We start from the raw sequence: 25997 nt of genomic DNA on the forward strand, positions 1-25997 counted from the left end.
CCCCAGTAGGGAGCATGCAGGAGGCAACTGATTGATGTTTATCTCTTTCCCTCTCCCTTTCTCTCTATCATCAATAAAAACGTATTTTTTTTAAAAAAGGAAAGTATAACTATATTCAAATATTATTTGAGTAGTTTCTTAATTAAAATAAATGTAAACAATATAAAAAGTAAGATTATTTAATATATGTATTTAAAAATATATTTTATTGATTTTTAGAAAGGAAAGGAAAGGGAGAGATAGAAACATCAATGATGAGAGAGAATCATTGATTGGCTGCCTCTTGCACGCCCCCTACTGGGGATGGGCCTGCAACCAAGGTACATGCTCATGACCAGAATTGAACCTGGGACCTTTCAGTCCCACACTCTATCAACTGAGCCAAATCAGTTAGGGCTAATATATGTATTTTATTTATTTTTTAAAATATTTTTTTTTGATTTTTTATAGAGAGGAAGGGAGAGAGACAGAGAGAAACATCGATGAGAGAGAAACATTGATCAGCTGCCTCCTGCACACTTCCTACCGGGGAATGTGCCCGCAACCACGGCACGTGCCCTTGACTGGAATCGAACCTGGGACCCTTCAGTCCGTAGGCCGATGCTCTGTCCACTGAGCCAAACTGGTTAGTTAGGGCAACAGATGTACTTCTTAAGGCTTTGGAATTTGGGAAATCCTAGATCAAAGTGCCAGCAGATTCCATGTTCTGGTTCTTGGACGGCCCTCTTTTCACTGTGTCCTCACAGTGGTATAAGGGGTGAGAGAACTCCGCAGGGCCCCCTTAATAAGGAAACTAATCCCTAATCACCTAAACACCTCCCACAGGCCCCACCTCCGCAATGGGGTCAGGCTTCAACACAGTCAGGATGGCAGAATATGCCACCCCAAACTATGCCTCTTTGGCATAAGGATTATTTTGGAAAACAGCAGACACAGAAGGAGCTTTGAAACAGAGACCTCAGCCTTTTGTAGGGGAAATGTACACTTATAGAAAAAAAAATCTCCATTTGTACGGGGTCTCCCTCTCTGTACTGTAAGAGGAAGAGAAGGTTGACTCTAAATCTCGAGACACTTATCAATGGAGAAGGCACCCACCCATACTGCCCTTTCCACTTGCTTCCTTTCCCTCCCTCCCTCCCTCCCTCCCTTCCTTCCTTCCTTCCTTCCTTCCTTCCTTCCTTCCTTCCTTCCTTCCTTCCTTCCTTCCTTCCTTCCTAATTTAGTTGAAGATGGTATTTAAACCTGAATCCTAAGCCACCTCATTGAAAGTTACTGATTTCCCCCTGGGTATCTCCCATGTATATATGAAGTATCCACACTATAAAAAACTTCTTTTTGATTTTCTCTTGTTAATTTGTCTTTTGTTATAGGGGCCTCACGCAGAAACTTAGAACAAATATTTTTCCTGCTCTACAATATGAATTTTGGGAGAGACTCATTTGGTCTATAACACTCTGGGCCTGGAATTTTATTTCTTACCAATATATTACCATAGATCCAGGTGATAAATGAAATTTTACCCTCTTAGAATTCTTTGGCAAAAGGTGAACCAGTCCGGGAAATGATAGTATCAGTGATCACAATACTCTTTGAATTACACAATTTAAAAAATAATGTTACTCTTTCTTCCACAAGAATTTAATGAGCAAGGACATTTTAATAAATACACTATTCTTCCCATTACCTACTCATACAATAAAATCAAATTAGGCACTATCATTTCTCTACCCTGGTTTTAATATACATTTTATGAATTTTATATTTTATCCTACTGTGAGTCACTGATAAAGATTTAGGAGATTTTTTTTTATTACTAGTTATGGTCACAGGAGGAACCATGACTAAGTAATTTTTAAATTTAATTTTGGCATCATTTGGATGTCCCTTGTTTAAAAAAATAAAAAACAAAAACACACCAACAGGTTCAAAATGGAGTCACTTGTGCTAAGCCCACATCATCAAACCAATATATATATATATATATATTGATTTCAGAGAGGAAGGGAGAGGTAGAGATAGAAACACCAATGATGAGAGGCAATCACCGATCGTCTGCCTCATGCACGCCCCACACTGGGGATGGAGCCTGCACATGCCCTTGTCTTGAATCAAAACTGGAACCCTTCAGTCTGCAGGCTGACGCTCTATCCTCTGAACCAAACCAGCTAGGGCAACCAGCCAATCTTTAATTACCTGGTCAGCATTTATGAGGTAATCCACCCAAGAGACCCTTTTGGTCCCTCACAGCAAAGTAACTTTGTCTAAAACAATCCATTCTTTGTTAGAAACTTCCTTTCCCCACCTCCTTTTGCCTATAAAAGATTTTCTTTTCTTTTCTTTTTTTTAAATAAATCTTTATTGTTCATATTATTACAGATGTTCCTCTTTTTTCCCCACCTCCATTGCTCCCCTCCACCAGGTTCCCACCCCACCCTCTGCCCTTTCCCCACCCCTCTTTGTCCTCATCCATAGGTGTACAGTTTATGTTCAGCCTCTTCCCACACCCCTCTCTCCCCTTTTCCCTGAGAATCGTCAGTTCACTCCCCTTCCATACCTCTGATTCTGTTATATTCAACAGTTTATATTGTTCATCAGATTTAAAAAAAAAATTTGTTTTTGGTTTTTAGATTCACTTGATAGTTATGTATTTGTTGTTCATAGTTTTTATCTAAAAGATTTTCATTTAGATAGGTCTTCAGATCATTGATATAGGTCTACATGTCAGACAGGATGCTGCCCAATCCATGAATCATTAAATAAAACCAATACGATCTTTTCAGTGTACTCAGTGGAGTTTTGTTTTTGAACACCTATAGCCTTGGTGTGAGATGGGGGAGAGGCTACCGAAGGTTCTCTGTAGGAAGTACTTCCAGGCTCAGAGCCACTGGTGTCTTAGGCTACAGAAGGAGAAAGTAACTGATTACTTCATGCTTTCATATGTGATCAGCACACTGAGAAGGTCACTCCCTGTGTGCAAACAGCCCTGACATGGACAGTGCCGCTGCATTCTTTTCATGCTCCTCAGCGTCCCCTCAGCACAATGCCTCTGTTTCTGCTGAGGCTGACCCTGCACGGCAGAGTGCTGAAGAGTTGCTGTTCGGTAGTTCGGTGTGTTGAGCTGAATATGAAAGGGGCATATGCAGAGAGAAACCTTTTATTACCTACTCGTCCAATAAAATCCAACAGGCACTATCATTTCCTGATGGAAATGGAGGTGGGTGGGGAGGTGGGACTGGAAATTCCCACAGGAAGTCAGGATAGGCTTGGGGCTGTTGTCAGAGAGGTGACAGAGACAGCACGAGAACAGATGCACGAACATGTCATGTGAACCCAAACCAGTTCACATTTGCACAGATAATTATAGTGTTTGAACTGAGAGCGGCATAGCACAGGAAGAGCTGGGAGGAGCTGGAGTGAGCCCATTGTCTTGCATGTGGGATGGATGCCATGTTGAGTAAAGAAACAGCCATTCCTCTTCAGAATGCCAGCACGTGCTCGGATAACCTGAGGCATATTAAAGTTGTGAAGAGATTATTTGAGCAAAACACCTGTTCCAATTGGGCAACTCCAAACCGGAAGCTGTTAGGAGCGGTCCACGACGGGAGGCGGGCTAAGACTTTTATAGAACAGATGCAGAAGCAAAGCAAAGGACGCTACTTGATTGGCTGTCGCTTCAACACCTGTCGTACTTGGAAAAGCCTCGTTGGCTGTTTGTGGTTGGCCGACGTTTTAATTTCATATCCCTGAGTCATTGGCAGGCGTAGGTTCTGGTTTGATGAAAGCTGCCAAGGCATTAGAACCACCTCAGTCTAACCGCCTGCTTATTTAATTAATTTAACGGGGATCAGGTCCTCTGTATACAGTGGTCCCTCACATAGCAGTCAGGCGGGAAACTGGAGAATTGCTTGCAAAAGACCCCCATCTTCATCTGTCCTCTGAGCCTTCTGTTTCTGGTAAAATGTCATGCAAGGAAAGGATCGGTTCATTGTGTTGACTGGCTAGAGCAGTCCTGCTGGGAGTCATGGAGGAAAGTATAAGATTACTTACCAAGATATCTTCCTGGGAGCCCTCTGACATTATGGTCACCTGACCCTTCTGTAAATTGCCTTTGTTTAATTCTCTCTCAGCCTATAGCACTTGCCCCATAGGCCAGGGCAAGCATGAAGTAAAAACCGGTGCAAAACCCACTTTCCAGCCTCTATTTGCTTTGAGGATTCAGGTTTTAACTGACATTTAAAGTATAATTTTAAATGATAGTAATAAGCTCTTTACCTAATGAAAATAACAAAATGTTGTTAACTTTCTATACTTTTATGCTTCCAGTTCTTTTGAGCTTGAATTCTCTATACAGACACATGATTGGTGGTGTGTTTGTAGAGAGAAACATGATTGCGTACTACGCCCATGTTGGGTGCTCTATAATCCCAGGTCTCCAAAGTTAGTTGTTCCAGAATAGCGCTATCCACTAGAGTTAGTGGCTATGGAGCACTTGAAATATGGCTGGTCTGTCTTGAGGTGTATCTTTTAAAATGTATTTTTAATGGCTTCAGAGAGGAAGGGACAGGGAGAGATAGAAATATCAATGATGAGAGAGAATCATTGATTGGCTGCCTCCTGCACTCCCTCCACCGGGGATCCAACACGTGACCACAACGTAGACATGTGCCCTGAACAGTATCAAACTGTGACCTCCTGATTCATAGGTCAACTCTCAACCACTGAGCCACTCTGGCTGGGCTAGAAATAATGTTCTTCTTATCGTGGAAAATACTACTTAGAAGCCTGACTGTCTGCACTGACTTGCTTCTGAGTCCTTTTGAGGAGCAGCTATTTGATCTAATCAAGTGACATCTGAGTCTAGTATCTCTTTGCCCTGGGTCACTTCTGTGGATAAGAGTAATTTATGGGGAACAATTCATAAAAGGAGAAAGCCTTTTATCTAATAAACAGGCAGGGGGAAAAAAGTTGGATCTCATTGATTGTAAAAATGCAAATAAAAATGAGACATTTTCCTCTGATAACGTTTTAAAAATATTTTACATGATAATTCTCACACTCGGTAAAGGTTTGTTGGTTAGGCAGCCTCACACAGTGTTCTTGTGAGTATGCATTTCTAGAGGACAGTGTGGCAGTTTGTTTCTAGAGCCAAACTTCAATTTTCAGGAAAGTATCATAAAAAAATAGCCAGAAATGCTCTAGCTGGTTTGGCTCAGTGGCTAGAGTGTCAGCCTGTGGAATGAAGGCTTCTGGGTTGGATTCTGGTCAAGGGCATATGCCCAGGCTGCAGGCTTGATCCCCAGTAGGGGACGTGCAGGAGGCAACTGATCAATGATTCTCTCTTATCATTGATGTTTCTCTCTCTTTCCCCTCTCCTTTCCTCTCTGAAATCAATAAAAATATATTTTTAAAAATTAACCAGAAATGAAAACAAAACATGCATATAAGAATATTTATGAGGTCATCTATAATAGGAACAAGTGTCCCATTAGAGAGAGGATTGTGGAGTCATGAATTACTTGAATGCCTCTACAGTACCCATGCAAGAAAGAATATGTTTGAAGAACATGCAATGACAAAGAAAAAATACAGTAAAACCTACTATAAGCATATCCTGATATAACACAAATTCAGCCATAACACAATTGACCCCTATCCTCATCAACTTCCCTTCTCTAGTCGGGTGCCCTAAAGTCCTGTTTCCTGAGGCATGGGGAGTGTGGAGGGAGGACAGGCTGGGTGGGGAAACAGCACATGTCTCTTCTTGGAAAGCAGGAAGGGGAGAATTCTGTCCCAATGTTCTCTCATCTTCGAAAGACTCCAGGAATTGCCACTGCTGTTCTGGAAGTCCTGCCAACCCCTGAACCCAGATTCATCCCCATTGAGACTTGGAGCAGGTAAAGGCCCCCAGGTGTGTCTCACTGAAGCCAGGATCTGGGTGGATTTGTATTTTGCAGAAATCCTGGCTGGCCACCTGTACAGATCACCCTGATATCAGGCCAAAGTCTGTGCTTGATGCTTAGAAAGGCCAAAACTCGCCCAGCCAGTTTGAGCATCAACTTATGAACCAGGAGGTCATGGTTTGATTCCCGGTCAGGGCACATGCCCGGGTTGTAGCTCCATCCCTGGTGAGGGGCATATAGGAGGCAGCCAATCAATGATTCTCTCTCATTATTGATGCTCTTATCTCTCTTTCTCTTTTCCTTTCTTTCTTCTTTTTAAAAAAAAAATATTTTATTGATTTTACAGAGAGGAGGGGAGAGAGATAGAGAGCTAGAAATGTCGATGAGAGAGAAACATCGACCAGCTGCCTCTTGCACACCCCCAACCGGGGATGTGCCCGCAACCAATGTACATGCCCTTGACCAGAATCGAACCTGGGACCTTTCAGTCTGCAGACTGACGCTCTACCACTGAGCTAAACCGGTTTCTGCTCTTTCTCTTTTCTAAAAAAATGTGTATTTTTTATTGATTTCAGAGAGGAAGGGAGAAGGAGAGAGAGAGAGAGATTAAAAAAAAAAAAAAACAAAGGAAAAAGAAAAAGAAAGGTCAAAACTCAAAACATCAGAGTTTGGAGGAAGAAAAGGTTTACTGATCAAGAAGGTGCCAACCAAAAAGATGGGAGCCCTCCTAGTGAGACCTCAAATTCATGGTAAGAAAGTACAGAGTTAGGTTTCTTTTATGTCAAGAAAAGGGGATTGGGGGTGGGGCAGGAGGTGAGCGACCAAAGCAGACATCTGGTGCTAGTTGATGTGAGTTTGGTCATGGGGTTCCTGTAAATTTTTGACAAAGGATACATACTTCCCTTATCTCCTCAAGCTGCAAGTAGAATTCCTCTGACTAGCATGTCTATATGCAATCCTAAGCAGAAGCTATTAGCCTGGAGGTCATGGGAACAAAGCAGTCTTGAACAAGGTGGAGTCAGATACCTAGCAATTTCACTGTTATAATCCCACTTATTACAGTTTATTCAACTGTAATGTGACCTCAAATTTTGTGATTAAATTTTTTTCTATTTTCTATTGAGTGAAAAAAGCAAAATAAAAACTTTATGTACATTTGTTTCTAAATCTTCAAAACAGATAAACAAAATTTAAATATATATATACATTTTTACTAATCTCTAATAGCATAAGGAACCCTCCTGCTTTAAGCCTACCATAAAGTGAAAGATCTGGGAAAACAGAGGCACATGGAAATAAGACTCAGAATCAGACTGGTACGAAAAATACACACACCTTCCCACTTTTCCAATTTCATTATTTCCAAGTGAAGAATCACTCAGGGTTGTGGATAAGAAAGGGGCCACATATGAAACCTGCCAAGCTCAGGGGAGGCCTGCGTGGTGGGCCTGACACATTCAGTCAACCACACAGGGTGGTCTGGAAGGAAAACGTCCTAACTGAAAATGAGGCATGGTTGTGAGTCACATCCTAGGCCTGTAGCTTTCTTAACAAAGGTTCATCTTGACCTTAAGGAAGCCTATCTATCTTTTTGCATCTAAGGTAACATGCCCTTGGAATGTCAGTCCTTCCTTTGTTTGGACCCCTCACCATATCACACCACATGAGAGCAGGAGACCACAGAACCCCTCGTTCTCTTGTGCCCCCCCCCATTCCATCTCTACATGCTGTAAATGTTAATTTTTAAAAATATATTTTATTGATTTTTTTACAGAGAGGAAGAGAGAGGGATAGAGAGTTAGAAACATCAATGAGAGAGAATTATCGATCAGCTGCCTCTTGCACACCCCCTACTGGGGATGTGCCCGCAACCAAGGTACATGCCCTTGACCAGAATCGAAACTGGGACCTTTCAGTCCACAGGCCAACGCTCTATCCACTGAGCCAAACCAGCTAGGGCAATGTTAACTGTTAACTACGCTGTACCCATGAATGTAAGAGTACACGCCTCTCCATTTTAATTTTTTATCCAATCCCGAAGATTTCCCCCTCTTTGCTTTCTCCCTCCTCCCTAATCTATCACCAATGGATTTTATGTAACCCTATTCCCCTTCCCCTACTCTCCTCCTTTGGTTGTAGTATATAAAATAAGCTATAAAACTGCCATTCTCCAGAGCATTTTCTCAATGCCTTTAGATTTTGCTTCCCACCAATAGTTATCAGTTTGGCGCAAATAAACTCGCAAAAATTCTCTACAGCTTTGCACGTTTCTTCTGTGAGGTGGAAGCGGGATTTCATTTACACGGGAATTTATTTATTTATTTATTTATTTTATTTTATTTTATTTTTTTAAAATATATTTTATTGATTTTTGTACAGAGAGGAAGGGAGAGAGATAGAGAGTTAGAAACATCGATGAGAGAGAGTCATCGATCAGCTGCCTCTTGCACACCCCCTACTGGGGATATGCCCGCAACCAAGGTACATGCCCTTGACTGGAATCGAACCCGGGACCCTTCAGTCCCCAAGCCGACGCTCTATCCATTGAGCCAAACCGGTCCCGGCTACACGGGAATTTAAGGACTCCCGTTAGGTCCCGAATCCACCTTCTGCCCAGGAGTGGAGGAGGACCTTAAAAAGACCCCTTAAAGGGAGTAAGCCCACCCACCTCTGGCTTTTCTGTGAGGCAAACTGCCCTACCCCGAGCTCCCCCCCACCCCCCAGCCTTCCTATCTCGAGGTGCCGCAGGGAAACCAACTGAGGAAGCTGATGCTTTGCCAAGTGATATCTCATTATTTCTTCTAAAGCTCAGTTTTTCAGTTTTTCTGTAAGCTTTTTTGTGTATGTGCCATCTGGGCTCAAGAGAATTGTTTTCACAGTTGTCATAGGATGGATGCATTGAGGCAAAACTATAAATTCTGTTCAAGAACCTGTGAATAAAGGAAGGTGGGGGGTGCTCTTGAGGAGGGGAGGGCGATTTTGAGGCCATCGGGGCTGGAGAGTTGGCTTTACACACACCTGCTTTGTGGGAGTCAGGGAAGGAAGGCCACAGAATGCCCTGATTTATGAATCTAGGCGTCTTCAAACTACGGCCCGCGGGCCACATGCGGCCCGCAGAGGAGTCTGATCCGGCCCGCCAGGTTTTTTGGGCAGTGAGCGCAGCCGAGGTGTTACAGTAGGAATTAGTAGTTCATATAGTCCGGCCCTCCAGCTCTCTGAGGGACCGTGATCTGGCCCCCACTTTAAAAAGTTTGAGGACCCCTGAATGATTTTATCTAGCTATTTGTGAATAAATAATGGTACAAAATTCAAAAAGTACAAACCAGTATGCAATGAAAAGTGGGTCTTACTAGGGTGCCCTTGGGCAGCCAATTCGCCTCCTCAATGGCAAGCACTGCTATCCATTCCTTTTCTTTTTTTTAATACATATATATTTTGCTGATTTTAGAGAGGAAGGGTGAGAGAGATAGAAACATCAATGAGGAGAGAGAGTCATTAATCAGCTGCCTCCTGCACGCCCCCCTACTGGGGATTGAGCCCACAACCCAGGCATGTGCCTTTGGCTGGAATCGAACCTGGGACCTTTCAGTCCACAGGCTGACGCTCTATCCACTGAGCCAAACCAGCTAGGGCAAGCTATCCATTTCTTATGGATCCCTTTGGAAATATTATTTTTATGCCTAGGTTGTTTCTTTTTAACTACAGGGAATACCATACTGTATAGACTGTTCCCGCCTTACTTCCTGTCACTTAAGAATTTATCTTGGGGATTTTTTCTTTTATATATATATATAATTTTTTTAAGTTAACTTTCATTTGTGTTTAAAAAAATATATTTTATTGATTTTTTACAGAGAGGAAGGGAGAGGGATAGAAAGCCAGAAACATCGATGAGAGAGTAACATCGATCAGCTGCCTCTTGCACACCCCTACTGGGGACGTGCCCGCAACTCAGGTACATGCCCTTGACTGGAATCGAACCCGGGACCCTGGAGTCCGCAGGCCGATGCTCTATCCATTGAGCCAAACCGGTTTGGGCGAGGATATATTTGACTTTAGACAGAGTAAGGTAGAAAGAGAAACATCAATATGAGAATCTGTTGCTTCCCCTTCCCACCCCAACCTGTAATCAAACAGAAACCAAGGTACATGCCCTGACTGGGAATCAAACCCCCTAACCTTTTGGTATGCGGAAGGATGCTCCAACTGAGCCACCTAGTGGGAAGGGCATGGTATTTTTAATGATTTAAAATATTTCATGAAATTTCTTTAACGGGGCCTCTACCTTGGACTAATTTGGTGGTTTCCAACCCTTAACTGTTAGTAAAACAGTGCTGTGACAAACCCTTACATACACAATCTTTTGATTTCTGTAGTATGTCTGTAGGCTAAATTCCTAAAATTAGAAACGTTAGGTCTAATGTATTGTTAACATTGATAGAAGTCAAATTCTTTCCATAATCCCATCAGCCTGGAGTGGAGGGCCTGCTTTCTCACATATGACAATAGTTGCATTTGAAAATAGTCACAGTTCCTGTACTTTACATTTGTTTTCTTACTTGGATAAAGCTTAAAATCCGAGAGAATTTATTTGGGAGACTCTTAGCGGAAACAAAGGAACTATTCTCAAAGAAGCTCATTGTGGTTTATTAGCTTTATAAGGCTTCAAATACAGTCAGCACAAAGGACTTATTTTTAACAGTGAGAGTGGATGGGTTCCTATAGCCAGCAGGGGGCAGCACATCCCCACAGAGAGTCAGATTGCAACTCCTGCTCCAGCCCTGGGACTTGAACCTAGAATTCAGTCAGAAACGCTAATTCACATCACCTTCACTGCCATCTCAAGATTGGAGTTGGCTGGAATTTTTGAATGCAGAACAAAACTTAGCTCAAAAAGCAGAGTAAGTTAAAATATTAAATGCCAGCCAAATCTAGGATGGCATAGAATAAGGGGAAAGAGTATTATGAATATAAATAAGAATAGTGCCATATTGTAGAATAGAATTTAAATAAAATATTTGATTATCTCAACTACCACTACTGCTGTAAAGCACAAAAGGAATATCTATTATTGGATTAATATTCTATCGATATTTCATATCCATTTTGCTATTTAATATTGTAGTAGCATGAGCTATTGTTGGCAAAAGGCAAAGCAAACAAACAACTGGAAAACTAACAGAAGAGGAGAATAAACAGAAAGAAGGAATTATATATATGTATGTATATATATATATATTTCAAGGGAAAGTTTTAGGCAGCTTTCCTGAGTTTCTTGACTTATAGGAAATAGAATGGGGTGGATTTCACTACCAGGGCTAAGCCTTCAGGGTACAGAATTACCAAACCCTGGACAACAGTCTTTTTGGATAAGGGGGTAGGGGTGGGGTGGGGAGGTGTGTGTGGGAGAGGAGGCGCGGTGGACTGCTAGGCTTTGTAAATTATGCAGTCTCATTTGCTGGTGGTGAAGAGGTGGCTCACAGCGCATAGATCCCATGGGTCTTACCAATTTTGGGTACTCTTTTGTGCTTGAGATTTCTTTCATGAATCATACAGCTGGTTCCTGGGACCTTAAGTTGCTGGGGCAAATACCACCTGAGAGCTCCTAGTATGAGGCAGGCACTGTCCTAACAATTTCTGTACAATAATCCTAATGGTTCTATTATCCCTATTTTACAGATGAAAAGACTGAGGCCTTTTGCCTCAAGTAAAATAAAAGTACACATCCAGGATTTGGATCCCGGCAGCCTGTGTCTAGAGTCTGTATTCTTTACCATTCCATTAGTCCATCTCCTTAAACTAATAAGGAGGAAGGAGGAGGAGGCAGACAGAGGAGAGGGGATGGTGGAGGAGGAATAGAACAAAAAGATGTAGGACAACATGAACGGATCCATCTTATAAGCAGCTTCCGAAGAACCTACTATGGGCTCTGCCTTGGAACTAGGCACTTCTGAGCCACAGTCCCTTCATGCCCTGGAAGAGGAGTAGAGAAGCTGAACACAAACGGGTTATTTCTATACAGTGTGCTCACACGCACGACAGACATTCCCGCTTCCCCAAGCACATACTAACGTGGAAAGTTACTGAGTTAAAGTGGCTGACCATTAGTGCACAGAGCGATTCACTCACAGATCAACTACCGGAATTAATTTCTCTCTCTCTCTCTCTCTCTCTCTCTCTCTCTCTCTCTCTCTCTCTCTCTCTCTCTCTCTCACACACACACACACACACACACACACACACACACACACCTGTTCTGCAAAAGTGAAATTTAAACAAATTTACAATCTTATTAGGTTTGGTCTCGGTTGTTTGCTTTCAAGATTGCAAAAACACTAGGGCAAACCTAAACTAAAAGGATTATGTCCGGGCAGTGAAAAAAATCACATCAAAAATATTCTACCAGTACAATTACTTCTACTTTTGATGTGTGCTCGAGAATTTTCACAAAGTGAAATATCTGTTGCAGTCCATTAGATTGCCTAATGGCAGCTGTGGCCAAGTAAATGCCTTCTTCTTCGGAAAGCTTTTGCTCTTTAAAGGAAAGACGAACAAGTGCATTGCAACGGAGACCAAAGGAGTGCGTCGCCGGGAGTTCCAGAGGAGCAGCGGATTCCAGGGGGACCACCGGAGAGGCGCCTGCTCTCTGGGTGGCACCTGGGGGAGCAAAGCCGCTTGGGGACCGGGCTGGGAGGAGCGCCGGGACCCGAGCCTAGCGGCCTGGTCCCCCCGCTCCCAGGAAGATGCGGGCCCAGGAGGTCCCATCGCGCCCGCGGGGCTGGGAAAGTGAGGCGCTCAGAGACAAAGCCTGGGAGCCCGGCGAGCGGCGGGCGCTGTAGCGCGGGGCTGAGCTCACCAACTCCTCTGCGCCCGGGCGCTGCCGGCGAGCCCCGCGGACCAGCCCCGGGAGGGCACGCCAGGCTCCGGGTACCCTCAAAGCCCGCACAGCCCCCCTTCCTCTGTGGCGAGGACCTGAGCACACCCAAGCCAAAGTGGGGAGGGGAGGGACTCCCTTCCGCGCGCGCCACAGTCCGAGCGAGAACCCGCGGCTGCGGGCCGCGCGGGAGGCGCAGACTTCTCTTTCGGGGGAAGATGGCTGGCCGGGGAAACAAAGGGAACTTGGGCCGGGCCCGGGGAGCGGCGTGCGCGGTCGGCGAGTTCGCGCCGGGTACCGGGTGGGAGTCGCCAGGCGCCCGTGCCAGCCGCACGCCGCCCGCTCCGGGAGGCACAAAGCGCCCTCCCCGGAGCCGGCGGCGCCCGGGCGCCCACCTGCCGGGGCCGGGCCACCCGCGGGTGTCCGGGCGGGGGGCGGCCCGGGCGGCTGCCGGGGGCTGGGGCGCGGGGAGCCCGGCGGGGTGGGGCGGGGCGGCGCCCGGACGCGCGCGGGGAGGCGGTGGCGGCGGAGGAGGCAAGAGGAGGAGGGAAGGGGGGAGCGCGGGTGGGTGGGTGGGCGGGCGGCGCCACGTCACGGCTATTGTAGCCATCCCGGTATATAAAGTCCCGCTCGCGGGCCGTGCTCCCCACTTTGCCTGCGCCCGCCGGGACCCTGCGGCTCTCCACCCACTCGGCATCCAGTGAGACTCGCCGCGCACCGACGGAGCGGACATGGGCAGAGCCATGGTAGCCAGGCTCGGACTGGGGCTGCTGCTTCTGGCGCTGCTCCTGCCCACGCAGGTGCGTTCCCGGGGCGTGGGGGCTGCGCCCGGGGTGGTGGGGATGGGGGTGGGGGTGGGGGTGGAGGAGAGAGTCCCAGGGGCTGGCCTAGAGCCCCACCTGGGGCCGCCGACTGCGACTCGGAGCGGGAATGGCACATAACTGACCCGGAGGCGGGCAGTGTGGAGCCCTCTCCCCAGCTCCTGGCGGGCTGTCGAGCCCCCGAGAACAATGCGGGTCCGCGCGTGGGCCGGGAGGACCTGCCCCACCCAGGTTCCACGCCGTTCCTCGCTCCGGGCAGCCTGTGCCCACCACCCGCTCCCACCCAGGGGTCCGAGGCGCTGGCGGGGGGCAGGGAGGGAGGATGCACTCCCCTCCTCCCCCTGAGCTCCGGAGACCGCAGCCTCCATCGGGAGGTGGTCCCTGGATCCCCCGCTTCCTTCTAGGAGGGTTCGCGCCCCAGCGCGCCACACAAAGAGAGGGGAGAGGGGAGAGGGGAGCGGGGACGGTCCCTTTCGGAGGCGCCGCGCTCGGCCGTTTTGCATTCAGCTGGGTTGGGGATCCCGAGGAAGCCCCGGCTGTCTGGCTCCGTTCACCTGCCCCTGTCCCGCGTGGGTCGGGGCTGGAGCCTGGGCGGGGACCCTCTCCTGACCCTGCCCTCCCCCAGGTACCACCTTCCATGGCCATCTCTGCTCACCTCCAAGCCCCGCGTTGGCGGAGGTTGGCTAGCTCTTGTCCCAGGTCCCCACCGGGCTTTGTTTGTTCCCCCCAAACCCTCCACCCCGGGATCTGACCTCCCTCCACGCGCCGTTACTGGGAATCACGGTGCCCTGGGGAGGAGGAGGAGGAGGGGGTCCCTGGAGGCCAGCGGGGGGCTGAGCCCGGGACACCCAGGGGGAGGTGTGGGGCCGGGGGAGAGGGGCGCGAAGGCGCATTCTCTCCGGCAGGTCGGGCTTGGAGGGCAGGGCTGGCTCTCCATTGCCTTCAGTTGGGGCTTTGTGAGGAGCGGCTCCCGAGCTGATCCGAAAACTTGGGTGCTCCGGGTCCTCGGTGCCCAGACGGGCCAGCTTCGCGGCTCACGGGGCAGCGCAGCCTGCGAGGGGAGCGCCCCCGCCCTGCCTGCCAGGCGGGTAACTGTACCCTATTGTTGTCTGACGGGCCGGCTGCGCTCCCCAGGCTTTCGCGATTCCTCCGTGGGGGAGGGGCGCGGCTGCCAGAAACCACCGGTCTCTTCCAACCCCTAGTCCTTCCCAAAGAGACCCCCTTCTCCCAATTTTACAATGGAGGTTCTAGATGAGAACATCGATCGAGTTTGGTAGGAAATTTTTTGTTTAATGTCAACATTACAATTTGTTCTGTGGATTTTTTTTATTTTTTTATTTTTTATGCTGCAGAGGGTCCTTACTTAGATTCTCCTATTAATATATTAACATACTGGGCTCTATTTTAAAAAAGTCACCTGCTGCACCAAAATAACTCTGTATGAATGAAAGTAGATTACTACTTTCAGAGATCCCAAGCCAGGTCTCGCCCCCAAACAGAGCGCCCTGTTTTAAGTAATTTTCCATATGAGTAAATGCTTTTCTCTTAGTGGGGGTGCTATTTCCTGGTAGGGCAAGCTGACTCTTGCACACAGTAGGTGCCCAATAAATATATTTGACTTGATCAGGATTTTTTTTTTTTTAAATTAGTTTATTTTGTAGAGGGTTAGCACAGCACTTGGGTCAATATTTGCTTCATGACCTTATGGGTTTTACAACAAAAGGAGCTGGTGCTGATGTAGACCGGTTTTATTTTTGGGTTCACAGGCAGCCTCGTACATGTGGACCAGACCTGCTGGGTGCCACATCCTCCATCCCGCCTGTAATTAGAAGCCCTTGTAAACCCTCCCTTGCAGGGAGAGCTGAAATCTCCCATCTGCCTTTGTTCCGGGACAAAGGAGAGATTATCACGTGTCCCGCTGGACTGTGCATTCTGTGACTTGGAAAATCAGTGTGGTGAATGATGCCACTTAGGCGCCGGGACGCGGGGGAACCTTCGTTCTTGGCCACAGCACTGGGCTTAGTGACCCGGCAGGAGGCCGCTGCTGAAAACTTCGCACCAAAACCTCTTGGTGTTTTTTCGGGTGAAAACATTTTGCCTTAAGGAAAGGGTTCATTATATTTTTACATTTAAAACCAATATCATGGCCATTTTAATATGTAATTTTAAGATTTCTGCCCTGGCTGGTGTTGCTCAGTTGGTTGGTACACCAGAAGGTTACGGGGTTCGATCCCCAGTTGGGGCACATAGGAGGCAACCAATGTTTCCCTTCCTCTCTCTAACTGAAAAAAAAAAAAAAAAAAAAAAAAAAAAAAAAAAAAAAAAAAAAAAAAGATTTCAAGGAAGCAGATACTCTATATCCACTGAAGTTAAAACCAAGAGGGTATTAAATAGGAATGTTATCTAGCCAATCCAGTAGACAGTGACTCCATTCTAGCACCATAATTCTCCACATTATAATATAAATCCAAATTATTTGTGTACTTTAAAGTTTCCCCCTTTCTGGGAAAAGAAAGGAAACCTCTTTTGCAATGCCAGTAAATCATTAAAGTCACAGAAACTTCTGTATTAATTGACAAAGAATTAAAAAAAAAGGCTCCTGGGAGTTACAGTTTTTGGAGAACATATTTGTTTGATGTTTGGTTGTTGCCGTCATTTAGCATCTCTAGGTGGTTTGTTTTGAAACTAGAGAGAATGATGTTGGTGGTGCTGAGGCAGAATTCAAAATTAAGTGATGTGGGTAAGGGAATAACGGGCAAAGGGCAACCTAAGACATCTGTCTTAATTGCATATTAAGTGTATGTGGAGGCACCTCGCACCAGTGGAAGTTTCTCAGTGTAACTTTTTATATTTTTTTAGATTTATTCAAATTCAACAACTCCTTCACCACCTGTAAGTAATCCCTCCCACAATACTTCGACTACCCAGAGTCCGGCAAATGCCACGACCAGGGCGAGTGGCGGTGCTCTGCAGTCAACGGCCAGCGTCTTCGTGATCTCGCTGGCTCTTCTACATCTCTACTGTTAAAAGACTTGGGCCAAGAAACATCTGTACTCCTCCCTCTTCTAAACCCAATCCAAATGGCATCTAGATATCCAGTGTGACAAGGAAGAAACAGGTCTTCATTGAATCTGCTAATTCACACCTGATTTTATTGAAACGGAAAATGTTGAGGATCTCAAATTTGATTGGCCCGAAGAGCCTGTGCAGGGTATGACTAGATGATGATTGCCAACATTAAACCTGCTGGACTTTCACGCGCAAGATGAAGAGACACATCCCAAAATTAGTTCAGAGGCGATTTCCCTAAATGTGGCTTAAGAAGTATGGACACATACAATTCTGCCTTGGAAACCAGTAGATTTTATCTAGATATAAAGGATTGACATCTGGAACAGAGTCCATTTTCATTTGGTTCATTAAAGTTATATGGCCATAAAACAGTTAGGTAATGCAAAAAAAGATACGGTTCTATTTATGTGTATACTAGAAGGAACGTCTAGGTGTTCCTCTAAATCCCCAATGTATTGTTTCACAGTACTAATTTAATGTCCATATGACTCAAAATAAAATTTTACACTGTTAAGCTATCACTGTTCTCTTGAGAGCTGGACTCTTTCCTCTGAGCCTCTGGATTTGACATAGCATTTGACTTTTTTGTGTGGTAATTTATACGTGCCAGGATAATGATGGGTTGGAACTTATCCAAATCCAAACATAATGGGTAAATTTTGCTGATACTCAATAAGAGCGCCAAATTAATGTAGCGAATCTAATTCTGAAGAGTAGTACACTGACCTCAACTAATTTCAAAGTGCTTTTTATTTCTGCATAGGTTGAATACATTTTTACAATTTAAAAAAATGATTGGTTTTGAAGGTAAAATTGACAAACCTTGAAATTGAAAAGGCAAATATATGAAGGAGCCAAAACTGTAAATGAGGTGTTTGGGAAGTGAAGACTGGAAGCTTACATTAAATTCAGAAAAACTTTTATACTCTTCCTGTACATTTTTTTTTTAACTATGAATCAGAATAGCCACATTGGGAACGCTTTCTGTTGATGGTCAATATTTTTAGATAGTTAGAACCTGATCCAAAGCCTGTAATGTGCAGGCTTAATTTTGGAAAGTAAATCTTTTCACAATTGCCTCAATGCTCAGAACCTTCTTTAAAAATAGACATGCCCTAGTCTTTTGTTCGCATGGTCACACACTAATGCTTAGATGTTCCAGTATTTAATGTGGCAAGAGTAGACTTGATAACCAAAGCCATTATTTTCCATCTTTAGAAACGTAACCAGGAACACCGTAACCAGCGGATCTTAAGCTACTGTGTGTGTGTGAATGAACATTCCCTTTTGTTTCATACCTGAATGCTGTACATCTATTTTGGATTGTATATTGTGTTTGTGTATTTATGCTTTGATTCATAGTGACTTCTCATTTTATGAAATTGATTTGCATTGAGCACAAACTGTAAATAAAAAATGGCTGAAAGAGCAACTCGATGTAGTTTTTTATTGAAATTTCATAGGGCATGGTACTAGGAGACTCCCTAACATATGTATTCCAGACATCCTCTTCCTTAACCTCCATTGTGTAGTAGCAGCCCAGTTACCCCTTGGTAGTCAATCACCCCAGATGGTACACTAACTCCCCTAACTTTTGTTGATTCAGAGACTTGAGCTCCAAGTGGATGGGGGCAGTCTCTCCTTCAGTTTAATGGGATTATGGCTGTGTCTCCTGGTAGAAGCATTCCTCCCTTTGGAACTGAGATCTCTAGACCAGCAGAATATAAGGTCTCGGGCATAGGAAGTAAAATGTTTGCTAGTGGATCACTTATGAGGGAGGAGGGAGAGGGAGTACTGGTGCGGCTACCATCTTTATTCCTTGATTTCTGGACCTAGATTCCTTGAATCCTGGCTAAGGGAGAAACCACCATATTTAGAGCACATGTAGTCTCTTGGAGGTCTGTGCTTTATCCCCTCAGGGTATTGCCATCTTGCTGGATCTCAAAAGGCCACTGTTCTATCAAGCTAGGTGCCTCAGGCCAGTGGGGAACATGAGCACCGGCCCACTGCCACATCCCATCCTTGGATCAGAGTATTGTGTGGGTCACCGAAATGGTGGGTGAGGTATTTACGTTCATGGATGATAATCTGGCAGAAGCACTGCATGCAGGGAAGGCAAATCCATTTCCAGAATAAGTGTCTATTCTAATAAGAACAAAATGCTGTCCTTTCTATGGTGAATGTGGTCTAATGTAATCAACATCCACCTGGTGGATGACCCCATGGTATGGTCTTCTATAGAGAACTCAGTGTTGGTCCCTGATGCAACAGATTGGGTGCTTAGCAGTGGCTGTGGCCAGGTCAGCCCTAGTACAAGTCCATGTTGCTGAGCCGCTGCATAACCTTCATCCCCCTCACCCCTGCCATTCATTTGTGAGCCTATTGGGTGATGACAGTGATGGCCAGGGAAAGGTGACTGGTATCTGCAGAATGGGCTAGCTTACCCACTTGATTATTTAAGTCCTTCACTAAGGTCACCTTTTGGTAAACATTCTCATGGGAGACACAAATACTATCACATTCTTTTCCTATTTAAAGAGGTTTATCCATATACTTCTTCCCCAGTCTCCTCCTCACCAGTTTTCCAGTTACGCTTCTTCCAAGTGCATCCAGCCAAACTTGGCCACAGCCTACAAATTGGACAGACTCATACATCTGGCCACTTTTCCTTCCAAGAAAATGAACAACCAGGTTTACTGCTTGTGGTTCTGCTCACTGGGAGTATTTTCCTTCACCACTGTCCTTCAGGGATGTCCCAGAAGGGAGTTGTAGAGCTGTGGCTGTCCGCATTGGGGTGGTCCTGCATTTTGTACTGAATCTTTAAAAAAAAATTAAAAAAAAAATTGATTTCAGAGAGGAAGGAAGAGAGAGCGAGAGATAGAAACATCCATGATGGGAGAGATCATTGATTAGCTGCCTCCTGCAAGTCCCCCATTGGGGATCGATCCCACAATCCAGGTATGTGCCCTGACCGGAATCAAACCTGGGACCTTTCAGTTTGCAGGCCGACACCCTATCCACTGAGCCAAACTGGCTAGGGCTATACAGACCCAAGTTATCTTTTTTCTCAACTGATCACAGGGAATTGCCCATGAGGCCATAGACGCAGGCTGGGAAAGAGAAGGTAATATGGCAGGAATAGGAACCGTGGTCATTTGGGTTACGTCCTCGTGTAACTTAACTTGTATCTTCAGGGCCCAGTACCATAAATGCCACTTTCATTTGACAGTGGAGTGCTGCTGTGTACACCCAGCTTTATGGATTGGTGGTTAGACCACACCCAGTTCATGTTGGGTATTCAGGGTGCAAAGTGGTCTGTGGTTAAGCATTTAGTCTTCACTAAAACTCAGTGACAAGCCAGAGCCTGATTCTCAAAGAAGAGTTGCTGTCTACTGTGGCTGGCAGGGCTTTGCTCTGAAATTCTAAAACGGACCATCACAGCAACCATTGATCTACTATAAATTTATAGAAAAGCAATAAAAAAATTGGGTGTATCTTTTAAAAAGTGATTGTCAATGCTCATGGAGGAAGAAACAGAATTACTTTTTCAACTATTTTTTTTTAACATGATTTTTTAAACAAACCAGGGCTGTTTTATTTATCAGAAAAATGCTTAAAATTCTATTTTGGGCTTATACTTTAAATATTCACACCTAAACACTAGACATATAATTTATGGCTAAATTCAGTAATGAGTAGCCACTGTATGAGTGTCCCTTGATCTAAGTTTAGCTTTAGTAGATAAAAGCAAACAGTTTATATAGATGAACAGATAGTTGAAGCACTAAGCCATAAAGTTAAGATGAGAAAAATCTATTTAGAACTAAACATATTTTAAACCCACATACCCAATGCCACCACTGTCCTTAAAATAGAACTCAAATATTTAGGTGTCTACTGGTAAAAAAAATATGAGTTTTTCATTTCACATAGACCTCATTTGGGGTTGGCTTGATTATTTTTGCATTCCTTCCTTAGTATAAAGAGAGTCTTTTTTTCTACCCTGTTTCCCCGAAAATAAGAGAGTGTCTTATATTAATTTTTGCTCCCAATGATACGCTAGGTCTTATTTTCAGGGGATGTCTTATTTTTCCATGAAGAAGAATACGGTATACATTTATTGTTAAATGAAAATAAAGGAAATTTATTACCTGAATACGGTACGGTAGTACAGTAGTTGTCAACACAAACCAGACAAACTGTGAATCCTACAGTATCAAGAATTTACTCATTTATTCAATGACAATCCTGTCATCATCTTCTGGAATATCATCATAACAATCCAATTCCTAAATTTCCTGGTGAATTTCTTGTGACTCCATTTCAGAATCAGTGGACCAAATCTCTCATGTTTAGCCTACGGGGGTGGTGGGGTGGTGGGGGGTGGGGCTTATTTTCAGGGGGATGCCTTATATTTCACTCAGAAGGAAACCTATAAGTAAGTCTTATTTTTGGAGGATGTCTTATTTTTGGGGAAACACGGTAATTTTGGAAGGAGGGCACTTTTTGAAACAAGCAAATCACCATCACAGTTTGCTTCTCAGTTTCTCTTCAAATTACACCTAAATGTAAAAAACAAAACACCAAAAAACCCCATGCATTTGTAAGACAATAGGAAGTTTCTATATTTATGATTTTGCTAAGAATTATCACTGTGAGCCCAAAGGGTCTGACTTAGCTTAACTGTCATGCTTCTCAGCAACTGGCAGGTGCTAAGGTTCGGGGAAACCTAACATGTCTAACACTGAACTCATAACCTTCCCTCCACATTACCAGCTTCTCTATTCAGAGCACCGACTTGCCAAGTCTCTTTCATTACAAACCCCGGAGCAGCCTCCCTCTTCTCTCCCATCTCTAATCAGCTGCAAAATCCTGTCAATTGTAAGTCAGAATTGCCTAGGCATTCGGCTTCTCTTCCCCCCCCGCCCCCCAGGCCTTCCACTGACGCACTTCAACTGTCCAACTCTGCTTTCCAGCCCTTAGTCTCCCCACCCTGAGGTTATTTTCTAAAATGTAGATCTGATTATTTTTTCCTTATTTTATTTTAGTTTTTAAATATATTTTATTGATTTTTTTACAGAGAGGAAGGGAGAGGGAAAAAGAGTTAGGAACATAGATGAGAGAAACATCGGCCAGCTGCCTCCTGCACACCCCCTACTGGGGATGTTCCCCCAACCAATGTACATGCCCTTGACAAGAATGTAACATGGGACCCTTCAGTTCACAGGTTGACGCTCTATCCACTGAACCAAACCGGTTACGGCTATTTTAATTTACTTTTTCTTTGTTAATCATCACCTGAGGATATTTTTCCATTGAGCTTTATAGAGGGTGTGGAAGCGAGAGAAGAGAGACAGAGAGAGAAACATCCCATGTGAGAGAGACACATTGATTGGTTGCCTCCCACAGGACTAATGGTGGGGCTGGGGATGGAGCCTGCAATGGAGGTATGTGTCCTTGACCGGAATTGAACTCTTTAGTCCTTGGGTAGACACTCTATCCATTGAGCCAAACCGGCTAGGGCTGTTCCTTACTTTGAAAGTTTGGCTGGTGCCCTGGCCAGTGTGGCTTAGTTGGTTAAATGTGATTCTGTGCACCAAAAGGTCGCTGGTTTATTTAGGGGCACATGCCCAGGTTGTGGGTCGAGGTGTGTTCAGTGAGGGGAGAAGGGAAGAAGCAGCCCACTGATGTTTTTCTCTCTGTTTCTCCCTCTCCCTTTTTCTCTCTCTAAAAATCAACCAAAAGCATATTTAAAAAATCTGTTTAAAAAAGTTTAGCTGGCTACCTTTTGCCTATGGAAAGTAAAATAGAAACCCCCATTCATGCCCTGTAAGGCTCTTTCTTCACAGTCTGGCTCCAAACCAACTTTTAGTCCCACTTTCAACCATACTGGCTTGTTCATTATTCTCTGAATCCACAATGTCTTGTCATCTTTCCATGGCTTTGAGTGCACCCAGTCATCCAATTCAGTGGAGTGATTCAAAGCTGGATACTAGAAACAGGCTGCCTCAGTTGGACTCTTGGCCCAACTATGACTAGCTAAAGGAGCTTAGGCAATTATATAAATTTTGTGTGGCCCAGGAGTCTTATCCATAAATGGACTTGATAGTAATGGTACCTATCTCATAAGGTTATTGGGAGAATTAAGTGAGTTAATACACAAAGTTTTAGAACAAAGTCTGGGTACATTGATAGTACTTGATAAGCATCGACCAGCATTCGTTTCTATTAATATATGAACATTGTGTTGACCTGTGTGTGAGCTCCTTGAGTCAGGAATTTCCAAATTCTGAATGGATGATTGAGAGTAGGTGCTCAATTGATGCTGAGTAAGTAGAAGAGCCAGCAGCAACACCTTAGTACCAAAGTGACTGGGGGAGGTAGAGGGAAGACCTTTGATACTATATTAGGTCATGGGAGGTGGTTGGACTGTTTGAAACTGTATTAGGACCATGAGAAGGTCGTTAGGACTATTTCTAAACAGGCTGGTCTCTCAGGCTGCTCAGTTTCCATCACATAGGCAGCCTGCTTATCTACCCACAGCAATGGTTCTCAATGCTGACTGCATATTAGAATCACTTGGGGAGCGTTTTAATAATAGTGATATCTGCCGAGACTGGTTTGGCTCAATGGATAGAGCGTCGGCTTGGGGACTGAAGGGTCCCGGGTTTGATTCCGGTCAAGGGCATGTACATTGGTTGCGGGCATATCCCTGGTGGGGGTGTGCAAGAGGCAGCTGATCGATGACTCTCTCTCATCGATGTTTCTAACTCTCTATCTCTCTCCCTTCCTCTCTGTTTTAAACAAACCAGGGCTGTTTTATTTATCAGAAAAATGCTTAAAATCTGTACAAAATCAATAAAATATATTTAAAAAAAAAATAGTGATATCTGGGGGCAGGCTAGAAGGGATCACCTCTACCTACCTAGAAATTCTGATTGAATTGGTCCGGTGGAGCTCACTCTTCAGTAGTTTTTAAAAACTCCCCAGATTCTAAAATACAGCCAGGTTGAGAAGCAAAGGTCCGGAAGTGCGAAAGTGCACATTTGCATAGCTCTGCTCTCTGAGACCAACTGGCTGGCAGGGGCTGCAGAGGAAAACAAAGTCCTGGCCCTTGTCTCCAAATCCTTGTGCCTGGCAAATATGCTCACATCAGGGATGTTATTAGAGACAAGGAAGGTCACTTTCCTCTAGTCCTTTCTTCCTTTCTTTGAATGTCTACCCAACTCAAAAGAGCACAGGAATTCATGCTACAGTTGGCTGGGTCCGGTGCCTGAGACACTGTCATCAGCAGATCCAGGTCCCAGTCCCTGCATGGCTCTTGTGAGTGTCTCTGGGCTTCAAGAAGATTGGACTTGTTGGAGATACTTTCCAGTTTTAATACTCAGATTCTACCCACATTTTAAAAAATGGTGATTAAGAATGTTACATTTTCTCCCTCTGTGAATTTTGGTGAGCTTGCTCTCCCATTCATGAAAAATTGGGCTCAGTAGTCCATGCTGAGCTTACAAAAATTAATGCGACCTCATTGTTATTATCAAGGTACTGGGCATTCATCGTCTTCATTTGTTCTTCTATTTGGTTGTGATATTGCACCCCACTGCATTTTATGAAGTCTTGGAAAGGGATCCTCTTACTGATAGATGAGGGCAGTCTAATTGGTAGTTGCTGTCCATCTTAATGGAGATTGCAACAACCTTGAACTGTTTGATGGGGCTTGTGAAATACAACCAGAGACACAACTCTTGTAGAGACTACGGTATGAATACAACCAGGAAACAGTCTCCCTTTGTAGCCTCTGCATACCTACATTCATCAGTATGCATGTGGTTTTGCATTTACTTATTTTTTGCTTATTTATTGTCTCATTCTAGTAAAAAAAAAAAAGAGAGAGAGATTTTGAGTCAGCTTAGAGAAATATGAATTTGAGGTAGAGTATGAATAAGACTAAGAAAAAAACCCATGAGTTTATGGAGAAAACTCAAGAATGCCTGTCGTGGCATCATGAGTAGCTGCTGTGGCTAATGGGAAGGAAGGGGCCATGATTAGAAACAGAAGCTAAATTGCCTGTGCACTTAAAACACATGACTAAACCTGAAGTATTGGGTTCTGAGGATGAATCTTATTTATGGGTCCCAAGGAAGGGGCTTCCAGGTGAATTCGGTCAATGCCATTGGCATTGGCACTATCCCTGCAATAAGTGCAACAGCAAACTTCTTATGCCTATTTGTTATTTCATCAAGACATAGTGAAGCGTAATTTAGCAGAATAATTTTGCTAGCAGCTAAAACAATGCTAACCAAATATGCAGCTCTGAAATGAAATACTTATAGGAAAAAAAATCTAAATATTTAGAGGAATATATGGACAACATTCTCCATGAATATATATATATATATATATATATATATATATATATATATATATATATATTTTTTTTTTTTTATTTTTTTATTTTTTTATTTTTTTATTTATTTATTTATTTATTTTTTTTTTGTAACTTTGATTGAGCTGGAAATAATGGCAAACACTAGTCACTACTCTAAATACTTTTACATATATTTGCTTATTTAATACTTGAAACATTTCTATATGGTCAGTGCTCCTGCATTATCATCACCTTTGTACAGGTGAGGAAACCAAAACAGAAAGATGTTTGGTAGCTTGCCCAAGGTCCGCCCTTGGTTGACTGATACATGAGCTCATGTCACGTGACTCCATGCTTTCTGCCACTGCACTAACTTCGCCTATCTGAGAGTTTGGAATTATCTCCTGTGACTCTGGCTTCTTCAGTTGCTGTTAAGAACAAATGCATAAGTTTTGCACTTAAACATGCAGAAATTGACATCATGTCGTTAAAATAAAGATCCCCTCAGAGCTGATAAGCAACTGTGATATGTCCATACTGAGGTGACAAACACACCAATGATGCAGTTCACAGAGGTCTTTGGTTTTCACACAGGATGTGAAGGGGCCCAACAAGAGCATGTGGGGGTGGGGGAGACAGTGAAGGAGAGGCAGACTGAGCTATACGCAGACTGTGCCCCACACCCTTTCCTGTCTCCCCAGCCCCTCCCCACACCCCATCCAAGTACAGCACTGCCACGGGGATCTGTTTCACACTGAAGGTTTACATGTAGATTTTAATTAAGCAAAAAATTCCAAGGCAAAACAATAGAATATTACTGTTCTGTGCCATCACAACCACAATAATTTTTAAATCCCTGAATTTCTTGTTTCTGATTATGTAAGCTATAAAAGTTCACTGCTAAAAATGTGTGTGTGTGTGTGTGTGTGTGTGTGTGTGTGTGTGTGAAGAAGTACAAAAAA

The 25997-nt window shown here is 44.3% G+C and overlaps 1 long non-coding RNA gene across 1 annotated transcript; it reads left to right on the forward strand.

The window, feature by feature from the left end:
* The first annotated feature begins 13330 nt into the window (after window positions 1–13330).
* LOC118705770 lies at window positions 13331–17614 on the forward strand. The gene is made up of 2 exons (XR_004983806.2): window positions 13331–13574; window positions 16455–17614. It is a non-coding gene; the product is annotated as an uncharacterized LOC118705770 (long non-coding RNA).
* The last annotated feature ends 8383 nt before the right edge of the window (window positions 17615–25997 follow it).

Source organism: Pipistrellus kuhlii, unplaced genomic scaffold (assembly GCF_014108245.1).
Source record: "Pipistrellus kuhlii isolate mPipKuh1 unplaced genomic scaffold, mPipKuh1.p scaffold_m20_p_5, whole genome shotgun sequence".
Classification (NCBI taxonomy): domain Eukaryota; kingdom Metazoa; phylum Chordata; class Mammalia; order Chiroptera; family Vespertilionidae; genus Pipistrellus; species Pipistrellus kuhlii.